Genomic DNA, 15,545 nt, shown 5'->3' with positions numbered 1-15,545 from the left:
CAATGAGACCTTGGCAGACAACTGCACAGTCAGAAGGGGCACTTCCTCCTTCCTGCATCATGCTGCCTTAACGGAGTCTCATAGTATGGCCATTTGGCTCCTGAGGTATTACAAAGTTTAATCAGCTTATTTGGGTTTTACTTACAGTCCTTATATGCCAGGATACACATTTGCCTAGTCAGATGCACGGGCTGAGATGTCTGAGAGTCTTTTGAAGGATAACTTCATTGAATACAGAATTTTCGGTGGTTTGTTACTCCTTTAACACTTTAAATATTTCACTCCACTCTTTTCTTACATGGTTTTTGATGAGAAGTCTAATGTAATTCCTATCTTTGTTCCTCTATAGGTAAGATTGGTTTTCGCCTATGGTTTCTTTCAAGATTTCCCCCTTGTCTTTGGTTTCCTTTCAGTTTGAATATGATACACTGAATTGTAGATTTTATTGTGTTTATCCTGCTTGATGTTTTCTGAGTTTTTTGAATCTGTGGTTTATTGACTGTCATTTATTTTCGAAAAATCTTGGCCATTATTCAATTATTTCTTCTGCTCTGTTCTATATACTAATCCAGATATATATAGATTTTCTGGTCTTCCTTTATTCCTCAGGTTGCCAGTTTTCTTTTGGAATTATTTCCTTTTTGTCTAAAAATTCCTTTAACAATTAAGATTAGGTCAGCTGTTTATGAATTTATTTTTCTTTGTTTAAGAATTATTTTTAAAAATTTACCTTAATTCCTGAAGGATATTGTCACTGGATACAGATCTGGGATGACAATTCTTTTCTTTTAGCACTTTAAAAATGCTTTGCCACTTCTTTTTTGCCTTCATTGTTTTTAATGAGAAATCCGCAGTCCTTCATAATATTGTCCCTCTATAGGTAATGCATCATTTTTCTCTTGTTGTTTTCAGAATATTTTAGTCTTTAGTTTTCAGAAGTGTGAGTATGATATATCTCGGCATGCATTTCATTGGATTTATGCAAACTGGGTTCCCTAGCTTCTTGAATCTGTTGATTTATGTCTTTTGCATTTGAGAAGTTTTCAGCCATTATTTCTTCAAACATTTTTAAGCACCCCACTATTTCTTTTATAAAACCTTTTGTTACTGTTCCACAGGTCTCTGAGGCTCTTTTTATTTTATTAAAATTTTTGTCTCTCTATTTCAGAGCAGGTAATTTCTTTTGATCTCTCTTCAAGTTTACCAAATCTTTCTTCTTTCCTCTCCATTCTGCTTACAAGTCTATCTAGTGAGTTTTTTTTTTGTTATCGTATTTTTCATTTCTAAAATATCTACTTAGTTTTTAAAATATCTTTTTTTTGCAGATATCTGTTTATCCAAGAGTGTTCATAATTGGCTCATTTGAAGTGCTCTTATAACAGCTACTTTAAATTCTTTATCAGATAATTCCAAAATCTGTGTCATCTCATCACTGACCTCTTGATTATCTTTTCCTATGCAAGTCAAGATTAGTGTGGTCCTTCATATACCTAGTAATTTTGGATTGTGTCATGGACATTTTGATATTACATTATGAGACTCTGAATCTTGTTTAAATCCTGTGAAACATATTGATGTGTTTTGTTTTTTTTTTAACCAGACAATTGATGTAGTTCATTTTAAATCACAAGTTCCAACATATTTTCTATTGGCTGAGGTTTCTATGTTGGTTTAGTTTTCGAAACTTTTGCAGTTTTATTTGAATCTGTCCTGCATGTGTGCCACCCAGTGGCCAGACTGGGACCTGGGTCGTGGTCTGTTAGTTCAGTTCTCAAAGTCATTGGTATGTTCATTTGGACCAGATCCACACATTCACAGTTTGGGAGTGAGCCTAGGAATTCACAAAGCAATGTCATGGGGTTGCTTTCCTTGGCTCCTCCCTCTCTTCAATCTCCCCAATATATTCTGGTTCCCTGGGGTTCTCTTATGTGGTCTTCTGGCCAGAAACTACCTACCTTCATGATCGTATTACTTCCAGGGCTTAGCAGCAAGAGGACAGAGAGAGAATAAAATGTAATGGGGTTGGCCCTGTTCTCTTGGCACTGCAGCTCAACTGAATGCAGAGAAAAGTTCCTCTGCTATATGGTTTTAACTCCTGCAGGTTTCCAATATCTGCCACTGCCATTGCTACAGCTGCAGGGTTGCTTAGAGTCTGGGGTACAATAGAAATGAGAAAGAAGGAAAAGAAATCATGGGTTTCTTTATGACACTTTATGAGTGCTAGGAATTTCCTTTGTTGTTCTTTGATGCAGAATTAGAGAGCATCTTCTGAGGCTTCCTCTGTCTATACCACAGTGCTCACTTTTGGATTTCTGGCTGGCTTTATTTCTGGCCAGGGTATATAGGAGGGGGAAAATGGGAGACTCGTTGCTGGGTTGATGATACCTCAAATTCTGGTGTTCTTCCTTGCTATCCTTGCTGTTATTTACTTTTCAGAGTCCTCAAATAGATGCTTCATGCATTCTGTCAAGATTTTATTGTTAATTTCAGTGAGAGAATAAGTCTAGTGTTTGCTTACTGTTTTACCTGGGGCCGAAACTCTGTTTTGCTCTTTAGAGTAGTTTCGATTTGTCACAGGAAATGATTCATTTACTTTTTGAAATAAAAGTTTTATAAAAAAGTAATTAATACTTAACTGGAATTGTTCAGTACTTAAAAATGTTGTTTTTTCTCGACTATGGCAACTTTAAGTTTTTTGGGAGGAGATGCCTTAAGTTCAACAAAGATTCTTCCTAATTTTGACTACCTGCTCTCTCCCCATTCTCAAGATTGGTGGATAAAAGGTGGTGATTGAGTGCATAAAGCCAGTACATTAAGTGGAAAAGCTGGGATTTGAACTCAGGTATGCCTATTGTCATAGCCTAAGTTTTTCACCACCATACTATGCTGGCTTCTTAAGTTAAATGCATGCTATCCCACACCCACATTTTTTACTGACTGGTACATTATAGTTCATTCCCTTAACCCTTCCCTTAAATCTTTATAGGAGGAGTGTACTTCATTACCCCACTCATGGGCCTGACCATGTGATTTGCTTTGGCCTATTCGTAGTTGGAGTGTGGTCCCCATCATTTGACTTTGGGCTTGGCCAGGTGACTAGGCAGACATGGCAAAAGCAGAGGCTTGAAATGTCCTTTCAAGATTGGCCTTGCCCTCTTGCCCTTCTGCCATCACTATGAGAAATACATACCCCAGGGATCCTGCCATTTCAAAGGATGAGGGACATGTGGGACATACCTGGATCCATCCAACTCACAGCTTGGAGCCAAGCCCAACAGAGCCCAACTTAAGTGAGTGGCACATTAGTAAAAATAAATGACTGTCTCAAGCTTCTGAGCTTAGAGGTGGTTTGCTATGCAGAATTATCGTGGCAACCTAGAGACTAATTATGACCAGGACATTATTTAGTGAGTATCCTCCTACCCAGGTGATGGAAGAAGGGTGCAGAGGGAAAGTGAGACTGCTGAGCCCTGGCTGTGTCAGGAGCCAGAGATGGTGAAGTGGAGCTGCCAAGCCCCAGCTTCCTGAAAATTCCTTCTTCTAAGGAAGATGAAGAAGAGAACATTGGTGGTGACTGCTACTAGCTAGTAGTTTGCTGAACACACCCAGGGTGAATAACAAGAATCATAAGATCTCTTAACCTTTACTGAGCTCCTATAGCTCACAACAATGCTGTCAGTGAGGCTGGGCAGAGATTATCACCCCATTTCTCATTTGAGGAATCTGAGGCTCAGAGATGGTATGTGGCTTGCCCCCAGTCCTGCAGACATTAAAAGGTAGAAATAGTATTCAAGCCTAAGTTTCTCTAAATTCTATTCCAGAGTTCACTACAACACATGGGAAGAAACAGAATCATGAAGAGTACACCAGCACACAGCCCTGTGATCTTCAGCTTCTTGTCAGCAGGAGCCATGCAGAGAGACCCATGGGGATGCTGATGCTGCAAATCCAGAGTACAAACCCAGTTTGAGGAAGTAGGAACTTTGATGCCTCACACAGCAAGTCCCCACCATGTTCTGAAGCCCCAAATAGATCTGGCAGAATTTGGAATAACTAGCAAAGTCAGAGTTAAAGAAACGCCCATTCCATAGTAAGAACTATCTTCTGGATGAAAACAGAATAAGCAACGAATAGCAAAATGGGGTATTCTATGCCCTGGAAACAGGCAGTCCAGTGCATTGAGGGTGTTACCCTCAGAACAGAGGGGGTTGGTGTGCACACTGTGCAGAGCCAGAGAGCTGCCTAATCACAGGCAGCTCCAAACACTGCAGGCAACTCTGCTGATTTTGGTGAAATGTCTTTGCAATTCTTACAGCCAGAGGATGCAGTGGAGGACTTGTATGCCACTTTTGGGCACAGACCCACACCTGCAGCATGAGTGATCCCCCCAGGTCTGTTAGCCCCAGCAGGGGGCTTCAGAAATACCGACCATCCCTCTTGGGGGCACAGCAGCCCACCCAAATCCCGAACAACTGTGAGGGGCAGCTCATTAGACTAGCTGAGGAGCTCCAGTACACCTCAGGGTCACAGGGCCAGTCCACAACCACAGCAGCATTGCCCAGAGTGGTCACTCCAGCTGAACAGCTACAGTGGGCCCCAGCATCCCTCTTGGGGTGAAGGATCCCACCCCAAACTGCTAACACCTCACCCAGAGCAGCCCAGTTCAATAGTGGTGCTGCACAGCAACTTGGTGTCCCTCCTGAGGGTGCAGGGTCCCACACATGAATCCAGGGACTTCGTTCAGTGTTACCCACTTCAAGAGCAAAGCTACAGAGTACCCCAACGCCTCCCCTGGGGGTACAGGGCTCTTTCCAGAGTCTCAGTAACACCATTGAGTCATCCCCTCTAGCTGAGGGTCTGCTGAGCACCTCATTGTCTCCTTCAAAGCCTAAGTTCCAGGGCCAGCCCATGGCTCACTTGGGAGTGTGTGGTGCTGATAACACCAAGGCCAAGGGTTCGGATCCCTGTATAGGGATGGCCAGTTAGCTCACTTGGGAGAGTCAAGGGTTAAGATCCCCTTACTGGTCATCTTAAAAAAAGAAAAGCTTAAGGTCCTAATGCCATCCCCCACAAACCCCTCCCAGGGTCGTCCATTCAAGCTGAGGAGTTTGAGAACATCAACACCCCAGCATAACTATCAGGGTCACAGGACATTAGCTGGGGTGCCAGTGAGTCTGCTCAGGGTCACCCACCTCAGCCAAGGAGTGATAGGACACCCAGGCTCTTCTCCCAAGAACTCAAGTCCTCACCATGACCTTGATGACCCAACACATTGTCACTCACTTCAGCAAGGAAGTAATGAATGCCCCATTACCTAAGCCATGGAGGCACTCACAGGCAACTCTGATGTTGAATACAGTTGAAGTAACCACAGAGAGACTATACTCCTGCATCTACCTAGAACTAGAACTAAAACACCTTACCCAATGGTCAATATAAAACACATCTACAGGAGGGAGTCCCTATCCTCAGAAACCTCTCTAGAGTATTAGAAGAAGTAACTACTCCATCAGATGCCAAGGCATCAACATAAGTGTATTAGTTTGTTTCTGTTGCTTACAACATAAATAATTGAAACTGTGTGATTTATAAAGAAAACGAGATTTATTGCTTACAGTTTCTGAGGTTGGGAAGTCCAAAGTCCAGGGAACACATCTGGTGAAGGCCTTGGTGGTAGTGACAGTGACCCAGGGGTCTCACATTGTGAAATGGCAGAGCAGAGAGAGGGACAGACTCTTCATGCTCCCCTTTGTAAAGCCCTCAGAACCACACCCCTGACTGCCATTATTAATCTAAGTAGGGTATGGTCCTACAATCTAATGACCTCTTTGAGGCCCCACCATAATAGGATTTCCCACCCTCAACAGTTACAATGGGTATTAAGCCTCAATGAGGTTGTTGGGGGGCATCCAATCTACAGCAGTAAGGATACTAAATATACAAAAAACAGAATATATGACATCTCCAAAGGAATACAATAATTTTCTAGTACCACCCCAAACAGCTGGGAAACTATGAAATGACGAAAAAAGGAATGCCAGCAACAATCTTAAGGAAACTCAATGAGATACAAGAAAACTCAGATACACAAAGCAATGAAATAAGAAAAACAATTCAGGATTTGAAGGAGGAATTTTACAAAGACATAGATACCTTAAAAAAGAATGTGTCAGAATTCTTGGAACTGAAAATGAAATAAAAAAAATACAGCCAGAATTTAAGCAATAGGCTAGAGCAAGCAGAAGAAAGAATTTCTGATCTCAAGGACAGTCTTTTTGAAATAACCCAGGCAGACAGAAAAACAAAAAAAAAAGAGAATAAAGAATTTTAAAAAATGAAGAAAGCTTATGACAGCTATCAGAGAACTTTGAGCATACAAACATCTGAATTATGTGTGTTCCAGAAGGGAAGGAGAAAGGGAAAGGCCTTGAAAACCGATTCAATGAAATAATAGCAGAAAACATCTTAGGTATTGGGAGAAATATGAAATTCCAGATCCAATATCCATAACAGATTCAATCCAAAAAGGTCTCCTTTAAGACACAGTGTAGCAAAACTCTTAAAAGTCAAAGACAGAGAGAATCCTAAAAACAACAAGAGAAAGGTGTCAGATCACCTATAAGGGAGTCCCTATCAGACCAATGATAGAGTCTCCATCAGAAGATTTTCTCAGCAGAAACCTTACAGGCCAAGAGAGAATGGGATGATATATTCAAAGAACTAAAAGAAAAAAGCTGCCAGCCAAGGTTACTAAACCCAGCAAAGCTATCCTTTGGAAATGTAGGGGCAATAGTGTATTTCCCAGGTGAACAAAAACTGTGGGAGTTCACCACTACATGACCAGCCCTACAAGAAATTCTCATGGGAGTCCAACATCTAGAATTGAAAAAATGATAATCACCATCTGAATACATGAGAAAGAATAAAACCCACTGGTAGAACAGATAAGCAAATGAGAAAGAGAAAGAAACTATATCTTACCACTACAAAAAAACAAACAAACACTGAAGACAAGCAATATAAGGGAAAGAAAAGAGCAAAAGATATATAAAACAACCTAAAAAAAATCAATAAAATGCTAGGAGTAAGACAATACCTTTCAATAACAACTATAAATGTAAATGGATTGAATTCCCTACTTGAAAGACATAGACTGGCTGACTGGATTAAAAAACTAGACCCAACTATATGATGCCTAAAAGAAACTCCCTTCACCTGTAAAGACTCACAGAGACTAATAGTGAAGGGACAGAAAAAGGCATACCACACAAGTGGAAACCCAAAATGAGGAGGAGCAGCTATTATATCAGATAAGATAGACTTTAAACCAAAAACTATAAAAAGAGACAAAAAAAGTCATTATATAATGATGAAGGGATCTATCCAGCAAGAGAATATGACAAGCATAAATTTATATGCACCCAAATCAGAGCACCCAGATATATAAACATATATTATTAGATGTAAAAATAGAGATAGATCCCAATATAATAATAGTTGGGGACCTCCACACTACTCGTTTAACATTGGAGAGATCATCTAGGCAACAAATCAGCAGCAAAAAACAGGATTTAAACTATACTTTAGACCAACTGTACTTGACAGTCATCTATAGAACATTTCATCCAACAACAACAGAATATACATTCTTCTCATCAGCACATGGAACATTCTCCAGAGTAGACTATATGTTAGGTCATAAATCAAGTCTCCAGAAAAAAAAAAAAAAAAAAAAAAAGTGAAATCATTTCAAGTACATTTTCAGACAAGAATGGAATAAAAGTAGAAATCAACAACATGCAAAACTTTGGAAACTACACAAACACATGGAAATTAAACAGTCTGCTCCTGAATGACTTATGAGTCAAAGAAGAAAATAAGTAGAAACAAAAATTTCTTGAAACAAATGAAAATAAAAGCACATTGTACCAAAACTTATGGGATACCGCCAAAGCAGTACTAAGGGGAATGTTTATTGCAATAAGTGTCTACATCAAAATAATAGAGTTCAAACAAACAACCTAACACTCCAAAGAACTAGAAAAACAAGAACAATTCAATTCTGAAATTAGTATATGGAAAGCAATAATAAAGATTACAGCAGAACAAAATTAAAATGATCAATAAAACAAAAAGTTGATTTTTTGAGAAGATAAACAATATAGAAAAAACACTAGCTAGACCAATAAAAAAGAGAGAAGACCCAAATAACTAAAATTAGAAATGAAATAGGAGACATTATAACTGATACTATAGTAAAACAATCATTAGAGACTATTATGGAAAACTATATGCCAGCAAATTTGAAAACCTAGAGCAAAGGGATAAATTTCTGGACACATACAAACTACTAAGACTGAACCAAGAAGAAACAGAAAACCTGAACAGACCAATAAAAAGCAATGAGACTGTAGTAGTAATTAGCAGTCTCTCAACCAAAAAAGGCCCAGGTCCTGATGGCTTCACTGCTGAATTCTACCAAATCTTTAAAGAGGAATTAATACCAATCTTTTTCAAACTGCTCCAAAAAATTGAAACTGAGGCCAATCTTCCAAACTCACCATGATAACAAAATCACACAAAGACATAACAAAAAAGGAAACTACAGACCAATATCCTTGATGAACATTGATGCAAAATTTCTCAACAAAATATTAGCAAACAGAATCTATCAGCACATCAAAAAGTTTATACACCATAATCAAGTGGGATTCATCACAGGGATCCAAAGAGGGTTCAATGTACACAAATCAATAAATATGATATGCCACATCAACAAAATCAAGGACAAAAACCATATTATTATCTTAATAGATGCAGAAAAAGCATTTGACAAAATTCAACAACCCTTCATGATAAAGACTCTCAACAAACTAGGTATAGAAGGAAAGTATCTCAACATAGTAAAAACTGTATATGACAAACCCACTGCCAAAATCATCCTGAATGGGAAAAAGCTGAAAGCTTTTCCTTCAAGAAAAGGAACAAGACAAGGATGCCCAGTCTCACCACTCCTGTTTAACATAGTATTAGAAATACTGGGGCCGAGCCCGTGGCGCACTTGGTAGAGTGCTGCACTGGGAGCACGGCGACGCTCCCGCCGCGGGTTCGGATCCTATATAGGACTGACCGGTGCACTCACTGGCTGAGTGCCGGTCACGAAAAAAACGACAAAAAAAAAAAAAAAATACTAGCCAGAGCAATCAGGCAAGAGAAAGAAATAATGGGCATCCAAATTGGAAAAGATGAAGTCAAATTGTCCTTGTTTGCAGGTGGCACGATCGTATATAGAGAGAAACCTAAAGACTCCACCAAAAAACTCCTTGAGCTGATAAACAAATTCTGTAAAATTGCAGTATACAAAATCAATATATAAAACCTGCAGCATTTTTATATACCAACAACAAGCTAGCAGAAAAAGAAATCAAGAAAACAAGCCCATTTACAACCGCTACCAAAAAAGAAAATATCTAGGAATTTAACCAAGGATGTGAAAGTTCTCTACAATGAGAACTACAAAACACTGATGAAAGAAATTAAAGAGGACACTAAAAGATGGAAAGACATTTCATGTTAATGGATTGAAGAATTAAGGTTGTGAAAATGTCCATGCTACTCAAAATGATCTACATTTTCAATGTGATCCTCATCAAAATACCAATGACAGTGCACATGGAGCAGGGAGACATCCAGCAGGGGAGGCGGAAGCTTCACAGAGACCACAAGCCCTGCAGTGCTGCTGTGCGACCCAGCAGCCTGGCTGAGTGCATGCTGACCAGAGAGGTGGCTCCCTGGAGAGGCTCAAGTCCCGAGGCAACTACACACACAAGGCACTAGTGAACAACTGAGCAGACACTGAGGTAGCCATACCAATTGGCAACCCCAGCAACATACTAGCCAGATAGTAGTGTCAAACCAGTAGACTATGAAACCCCTGGCCACAATGACTAAACATCAAAGGAAAGATACCAGAAATATGAAAAATCAAGGGAGTACATCAAAGAAGGGTAATAACTCTCAAGCTCTAGATCCTATAGAACAGGAAGGCCATGAAATGTCTGACAAGGAATTTCGAGCGATAATTCTAAGGAAAATGAATTAGATACAAGAAAACTCAGCTAGACAACATGATGAAATGAGGAAAAGTATACAGGACCTGGAAGAAGAAATGTACAAGGAAATCAATGCCCTGAAAAAGAATGTAGCAGAGCTAGCCAAACTGAAGAATTCATTCAGCTAAATAAAAAACACAACAGAGAGTTTAACCAGCAGGCTTGCAGAAGTAGAAGAGAGAACTTCTGACCTTGAAGATGGGCTGTTTAAAATAACACAGGCAGACAAAAAAAAAAAAAAAAAAAGAGAAAGAAAAAAGAATTAAAGGCATTGAAGAAAATCTGAGAGAGATATCAGACAACCTTAAGCGCTCAAATATCTGAGTCATGGGTATTCCAGAAGGGGAGGAAAAAGGAGATTGCATTGAAAACATATTCAACAAAATAGTGGCAGAAAACTTCCCAGGAAAGGGAAAAGACACTGATCTTCAGATTCAGGAAGCTCAAAGATCCCCAAACATATTCAACCCCAAAAGGTCTTCTCCAAGACATGTTATAGTCAAATTGGTAAAACTCAAAGACAAAGAGAGAATCTTAAAAGCTGCAAGAGAGAAGCATCAAATCACCTATAAGGCAGCCCCAATCAGACTAACATCAGACTTTTCATCACAAACCCTAAAAGCCAGAAAGGAATGGGATGATATATTCAAAATACTAAAAGACAGAGATTGCCAGCCAAGAATACTCTACCCCACAAGGCTATCCTTCCAAAGTGAAGGGCAAATAGTATATTTCTCAGACAAACAAAAACTGCGGGAGTTCACTACAACATGACCACCTTTACAAGAAATTCTCAAGGGAGTACTGGGTTTGGTACCTGAAAAATAACTACCATTGCCATAAAAACCCAAGAAAAATCAAAACCCACTAGTATAATAAAAATGGCATTCATGAAGAGAAAACAAACAAACAGAAAGGCTATCTACAGCCCAAGGAACCAACAAATACAGAAAACAAACAGTAAATCAGAAAGAAAGGAACAAAAGACACCTAATACATCCAAACAATAATCAATAAAATGCTAGGATTAAATCAACACTTTTCAATAACAACTTTTAATGTAAAAGGATTAAATTCCCTAATCAAAAGACACAGACTGGCTGACTGGATTAAAAAAGAGGACCCAACTATATGATGCCTTGGAGAGAGATCCACCTCACCCATAAAGACTCACATAGACTAAGAGTGAAAGGATGGAAAACGATTTACCATGCAAACAGAAATGAAAAACAATATATGATAAACCCACTGCCAATATCATCCTGAATGGGGAAAAGGTGAAAGCTTTATAGGAACTAGACAAGGTTGCCCACTCTCACCACTCCTATTCAACATAGTGTTGGAAGTACTAGCCAGAACAATCAGAGAAGAGAAGGAAATAAAGGGCATCCTGATTGGAAAAGATGACGTCAAACTGTCCCTGTTTGCAGATGACATGGTCCTATATATCAAACAGCCTAAAATCTCTACAAAAAAACCTTTGGAGTTGATAAATGATTTCAGCAAAGTAGCAGGATAAAAAATCAACACACAAAAATCAGTAGCATTTCTATTCTCCATTACTGAACATGCAGAAAGAGAAATCAAGAAAGCTTGCCCATTTACAATAGCCACCAAAAAAATAAAATACTTAGGATTTGAGTTAACCAAGAATGTGAAAAATCTCTAAAATGAGAACTACAAACCACAGCTGAGAGAAATTAGAGAGGATACAAGAAGATGGAAAGATATCCCATGCTCTTGGATTGGAAGAATCAACATCATGAAAATGTCCATTCTACCCAAGTGATATACAAATTCAATGCAATCCCCATCAAAATTCCAATGACATTTTTATCAGAATTCAAAAAAACTATCCAGACATTTATATGGAATAACAAAAGACCACGCATAGCCAAAGCAATACTGAGCAAAAAATAAAATAAAATAAAATAAAGGTGGAGGCATAACACTACCTGACTTTAAACTATACTACAAAGCTATAATAACCAAAACAGCATGGTACTGGCATAAAAACAGACACACTGACCAATGGAATAGAATGGAGAATACAGAAATCAATGCACACAACTACAGCCATCTGATCTTTGACAAAGGCACCAAGCCTATACACTGGGGAAGAGACTGCCTCTTCAGCAAATGGTGCTGGGAGAACTGGATATCCATATGCAGGAGAATGAAACTACACCTATATCTTTCACCATATACTAAAGTCAACTCAAAATGGATTAATGAATTAAATATACACCCTCAAACAATAAAACTTCGTAAAGAAAGGATAGGAGAAACACTTCATGAAGTAGGCTTGTCACAGACTTTATGAATACGACCCCAAAAGCATGGGCAACCAAAGGAAAAATAAAGAAGTGGGATTATATCAAACTAAAAAGCTTCTGCACAGCAAAAGAAACAATTAACAGAGTTAAAAGACAGCCAACAGAGTAGGAGAAAATATTTGCAAAATATACAACTGACAAAGGATTAATATCCAGAGTATAAAGGAACTGAAACAACTTTACAAGAAAAAAACAAGCAACCCAATTAAAAAATGGGTAAAAGAGCTAAATAGGCATTTCTCTAAGGAAGATATATGAATGGCCAACAGACATATGAAAAAATGCTCAACATCACTCAGCATTTGGGAAATGCAAATCAAAACCACACTGAGATACCATCTCACCCCAGTTAGGATGGCTAATATGCAAAAGACTGTGAACGGTAAATTCTGTTGAGGATGTGGAGAAAAAGGAACTCTCATACATTGTTGGTGGGACTGCAAAATGGTGCAGCCTCTATGGAAAATGGTATGGAGGTTCCTCAAACAGTTGCAGATAGGTGTACCATATGACCCAGCTATCCTACTGCTGGAAATATACCCAGAGGAATGGAAATCATCAAGTCAAAGGTATACCTGTTCCCCAGGGTTCATTGCAGCACTCTTTACAATAGCCAGGAGTTGGAATCAGCCCAAATGTCCATCATCAGATGAGTGGATACAGAAAATGTGGTATATCTACACAATGGAATACTACTCAGCTATAAAAAAGAATGAAATACTGCCATTTGCAATGACATGGATGGACCCAGAGAGAATTATATTAAGTGAAACAAGTCAGGCACACAAAGAGAAATATCACATGTTCTCACTTATTTGTGGGAGCTAAAAATAAATAAATAAATACACAAAAAAACCAGGGGGTGGGGAGGGAAGAACACATAACAATTACAATCCCTTGAAGTTGATATGACAAGCAAACAGAAAGGACATTGTTGGGAGGGAGGAGGGAGAGGGAGGAGGGAGGGAGGTTTCATTATGGGCCACAGTAATCAACCATACTGTATATTGAAATAATAAAATCAAATTTGGAAGAAAAAAAAATACCAGTTATATTCTTCACAGTAATAGAAAAAAAATACTAACATTCATATGGATCAACAAAAGACTCTAAATAGCAAAAGCAATTCTGAAAAAAAAAAAATAATAAAGCCAGAGTCATTATACTACCTGACTTCAAAATATACTACAAAGCTCTAGTAACCAAAACAGCATGGTAGTGGCTTAAAAAACAGACACATGGACCAATAGAACAGAATAGACAACAGTATTAGTCCATTCCTGTTGCTTATAACAAAATACACAAAAGTGGATAATTTATAAAGATACAGTATTTATTCCTTACAGTTTCAGAGCCTGGGAAATCCAAAATCTGGGGAACACATCTGGTGAGAGCCTTGTGGGTGGGCAGAGACTCTTCACAGCAAAGCAGCGTGTCACATAACAGATGGTGGAGGCACAGAGAGAGCTAATTACTCACTACTCCTTTTAAAGCCCTCATAATTATGCCCATGACCATGATTAAACCATCAATGGATTAATCCATTTACTTGGGCATCGTCCTCACAATCTAAACACCTCTTCAAGGCTCCACGTTTCAATTACTGTAAAAGGATTTCCCACCTCTTTATCACTGTCACAGTAAGGGTTAAATTTCTACAACATGGACTTTGGGGGACACAATTGAACCCACAGTAAGGACCCTGAAATCAATGCCTGTAATTACAGCCAACTGATCTTTGACAAAGGCACCAAGAACTTACACTGTGGAAAGGAGAGCCTCTTCAATAAATGGTGCTGAAAAAATTGTATATCCATGTGTAGAAGAATGAAACTAGACCCTTACCATATACCAAAATCAACTCAAAATGGATTAAGCACTTAAATATAAGGTCTGAAACTGTAAAACTCCTAGGAGAAATCACAGGGGAAACACTTTGGGATTTCGAGCTGGAGAAAGATTTTATGAATAAGACTTCAAAAGCATAGGCAAGAAAAGAAAAAAAATAAACAAATGAGATTATATCAAACTAAAAAGCTCTGACAGCAAAGGAAACAATCAATAGAGTGAAAGACAACTTACAGAATGGAAAAAAATATTTGCAAACTATGCATCTGACAAGGGATTAACATCCAGAATATACAAGGAACTCAAACAACTTAATAGTAAAAAAAAAAAAAAAAATCCTATTAAAAAATTGGCAAAGGAGCTGAATAGACATTTCTCAAAAGAAGAAAAAATTATGTTAAGTGAAATAAGCCAGGCAGAGAAAGAGAAATATCACGTCCTCGCTCATAAGTGGGAGCTAAAAAAATAAAGAAATAAATAGGGAAATAAACAACAATCACAATAATACATTGAACTTTCAAAAGGAAAGAACAGAACTGAAGTTACCAGAGGTGGTGAAGGGAGAGGGGGTTTAGCAAGAAATTGATGGAGGGCCCCAAAAATGATTACATTGTATAATGTTGGATATACTAACTATCCTGAATTGAGCATCACATATTGCATACAGGTATTGATATTCAATGCTGTACCCCACAGATATGTACAATCAATTATGTTTTGAAATAATAATAAAAAATGATGACATACAAATGGCCAAGAGGTACATGAAAAACGCTCACCATCACTAATCATCAGGAAAATACAAATTAAAACTACACTGATATATCACCTCACCCCAGTTAGACTGGCTATAATCAAAAGACAGAGAATAACAAATGCTTGTGAGAATGTGGGGAAAGGGGACCCCTCCTACACTGTTGGTGGGACTGTGAATTTGTGCAGCCATTATGGAAAACAGTATGGAGGTTGTTAAACAATTACAGATAGAATTGCCATATGATCCAGCAACACCAGTACTGGGTATATATCCAAAGGAAAGGAAATCATCATGTTGAAGGGACACCTGTACTCCCATGTTTGTTGCAGCTCTATTTATAATAGCCAAGACATGGAACTAATGTTAATGTCTCTCTGGATAAGACAAATATGGTATATATACACAATAGAATACTACTCTGCCATAAAAAACGAATGAAATTCCACCATTTTCAGCAACATGGATTAGCTTGGATAAAATTAAGTGAAATAA

The sequence above is a fragment of the Cynocephalus volans genome, chromosome X, assembly GCF_027409185.1.
Source record: "Cynocephalus volans isolate mCynVol1 chromosome X, mCynVol1.pri, whole genome shotgun sequence".
NCBI lineage: Eukaryota > Metazoa > Chordata > Mammalia > Dermoptera > Cynocephalidae > Cynocephalus > Cynocephalus volans.
The sequence above is the reverse complement of the archived record's forward strand: the minus strand, read 5'-3'. Positions refer to the sequence as shown.